Genomic DNA, 3,700 nt, shown 5'->3' with positions numbered 1-3,700 from the left:
TCTAAACGTTTACTCGCTTCTTTATAATAACGTGAAAAGCCGTTGCCGGCGGATTACTGCCACCTACAGGTCTAGCGGATGTACTACTTCACTCTTCAACCTCTGGGATACACATTAGCCCATGTGTAGACGATATATTTATAGCTGTATATAGAGCTGCCCAAATATGACTTGATTTACATCAAAGGGCATCAGAAAATAATGATTACTACTTTAAACTAATACCATTACTAGGTTAACAATAGGTTTATGGAGCAGTGCTTTGCATGGGATTCTCCAAACCCATCCTTACAAAGGCCCTGGGGCCAATTTTCTCCATAGGCCCCTCTCCACCCAAAAGTTGTTGTTGTGTGTGTGTGTGTGTGTGTGTGTTTGTGTTGGGGGAGGGGGTTCATTGTTCATGCTCAAAAAGATTTTCAAGCAGGGGGATCGCCAAACTAGATCACGCAGCCTTAGGGACCGCCAGGCAGTCGAGGGCCCCCTGGTAGTCAAGGGTCCCTGGGCACTGGCCCCATTGGCCTGGTCGGTAATCCGTCCCTGCCTATTCTCTCAAGATCTTCTTTGGCTGAGATGAGGTACGCACATTCTGTACATAGCTCTCTGCACGGACCAATCAGCGTCCAGAGATTGGCGCGAGCAATCTCCCCCGCCCTCGCAGAGAGTGCAGTTGCGCTGAACGGGATACAGAGATGGACACTAAGATTGCATTAACTTTATAATTCATTTTCTTTTTTATTAACAATTTGTAGTGATTACATTCAACAAATTAAATAAACTTCACAGAAATCATGGAATAAAATGATATACAATTAGTCCTTTCCCCCCATACACCCCCACCTGACACAAACACTCACCACATTGGTCATAAATATTTGGAAACAAAACAAAAAACACAAAACACACACAAAGAAATTATTAAATAAATAAAAACCATACTTAAAAAAAAAAACAATCAAATTGCACACTCACATTTAATACTAGAGATCCCTCTCCACTACACCTCCCCGAAAGCCTTCCAAAAAGGCCAAATATCTGCCCCATTTCCAATCAAATAACCCCAGATTTACCAGCCTTCTATACATCCCTTCCTCAAAGGTCGCCACCCTCCCCATCTCTGAACACCACTCATGAAATGAGGGTGCTCCAACCGACCTCCAACCCCTTAAAATAACCTGTATGGCGATTACAGGGTATCCGCGGGGTCTTGAAAAGTATTAAAATGTGATAAATCAATTCTGGGAAAATTAAGACCCTTAAAAAGTATTAAAAAGTCTTATCACGGCTTTATAAAGTCTTACATTTTGAAAGTATTTTTTCTGAATTAGCTGTCCAACAGTTTGAGTCCCAAAAACATCGTAAAAGTGTGTGAATTTAGTCATTTTTATTAAAAAAACGAACAGGTACATAAAAAACTAGGCTATTGTGGGTGTGTTCATAATGAAATTGGAGTGAGCTGACATTGTCCATTTTTGCATAGGTGGATTGAAAATGTCCCCGTGGCAGAGAGGGCAGTTCAAATGTGGCCAATGGTCATGATGTACGTAGATGCTGTTAAGCAGAAGAAGCTTCCAAACCCCAGTACTGCCTCTTACGACACCATTGAGGCAGCACAAGCGGATCCCCTCATGATTGCCAAGCTCCAGTTCTTCCTGGCAATATCCAGGACCTTTAGCCTCTTCCTGACCAACTATCAAACTGATGAGCCAGTTCTGCCCTTCTTTGACAAAGATTTGAGTGAGCTGCTAAAGGTAATCATTACAATAGGGCCTAAATCTACCCGTGGATGTGTGGCGGTCCACAACTCTGTAAAATCAATGCAATGTGTGCAGTTTTACATAGATTGTTACATAGAACTCACTTGAGATAAAACCTGGATGCCAACAAACACATACACACACCAATTATTTCCTTTCATTTTATTTGTTCCTCTTGTTCACAATAATACAATATAAAATTAATACATAAATTCATAACACATATTTTAAACCAACATTTTTCATGATTAGAAAGAAGCAGTAAAAAGAATGATCTGTTTAATGGTAGGCTAGTAGGATGGTTATGTCACTGATTACTTATATCCTTATATACTCCTGCGGCGGTTTGTAAAGCAAGAGCTCCTGCAAGATGCCACTTCCCTGAGGGTGACCAAAATTGACATTGCTGATGAAGTGAATAGGGTATCCTACAAGAATGTTGACATAGGACTGGGTGCTGAATCTGCCATCAAGGTAATTTTGATATTGACTATTTTCTTTTCAAGGATGGATTTTTGTTCTCTGTACACCAATGCAACTAGTAAAATTTGTAAATTTTATTCTGCTGTTTGTATTAAAATTATTATTAGTGGTGCTTGCAAAGCATCACTAACAAATCACATATCTCTGCACCAGAAAATAGTACAGACTTGCGGGTTGACTTATTTCACTCAGGATGGAAAGGAGCCATGTATTGTATTACCTTGCTAACTGCATAGCAACCACATGGGCTTACCCTAGCAACCTAGTCACAAATCACAAATCACATATTTCTGCACCAGAAAATCGTACAGACTTCTGGGTTGATTTATTTATGACCATAATTTTTGTTCTTTTCAAGTTATAAAATGCTATTTGACGAGTTTTGCCACGGCAAGCACCACTCACATTTTCTTCAGGAAATGTTCCTATCTAGTTATTATTATTATTATTATTGCCGACATGGAGAAACTTATTTTTAGACGATTAAGTTTACCTTCTTCATCATTTACATTCTATGTTTATAGTCTATGTTGCTTATTTGTCAGGCACTTCAGAGCAAGCCAGGAAGTAGGGGAGGTGAGCTTTTAGTTCTCACCTTTAGGAAAGAGTGCATGCAGGGCCTGGTTAAGATTGTTCAGAAAGTGCAGGTGAAAAGTCCCCTGAAAATTCCAGTGGTCAGGGCCATTGGATGTCTGGACCCCAGAAGCATGCACAGCGATGCAGAAGGGTCCCTCACAAAGATTAAGACTGTAGTACAAACAATGCTGCAGGACAAGAAGTTGTCAGGAGGCGTCTCTGCTGGTAGGAAAAACTCAGAGAAGAAGTTACTGTTGTGTTAGTGTGAAAGTGTCTAAGATTTTTTTTCAATACAGAAGATATCTACAGTACACTGCTTACCTTTTTATGTGTACAGACGCTGTGCTGTGTATTTGTCCAATGAAAGATTAATAAAATGAACTGAATTATATTTTACCTATTTGTAATTTTTTTTCTCTTATTCCAGGTGATGTAATCATACAACAGTACCAGAGCTTTCTCTCTCTTGAGGCGAGAGATGAGAGATTCTCCTCCTTCCAGCCACTGAAGGAGCGACTTGATCTCTTCCTGCATTCAGCCCTCAGCAAGTCTTATCCAGAGCTATATAAGTTTTCTCAGAGCCTTCTACTTCTGTCCCACGGACAAGCCATGGTGGAAAGAGGGTTTTCCATCAACAAGGAGGTTGAAACATGCAACATCCTTGAAAAGTCGATGGAAGCTTTGAGGCTGATATGTGACAAGATCAGTGTCTGTGGGGGTGTTTTGAATATACCTCTCACAAAGGAGCTCATGGCTTCAGTAGCCTGTGCAAGGTCAAGGTACAGGAGTTACCTGGAAGATGAACGGAAGAAGAAACAGAGTTCCACACAGGACCTCAAAAGAAAAGCAGTGCAAGAGGAGATAGAAGACCTGAAAAGGAAACGAAC

This window comes from Xyrauchen texanus, chromosome 10, assembly GCF_025860055.1.
Source record: "Xyrauchen texanus isolate HMW12.3.18 chromosome 10, RBS_HiC_50CHRs, whole genome shotgun sequence".
Lineage (NCBI taxonomy): Eukaryota > Metazoa > Chordata > Actinopteri > Cypriniformes > Catostomidae > Xyrauchen > Xyrauchen texanus.
Note: the sequence above shows the minus strand (reverse complement) of the source record.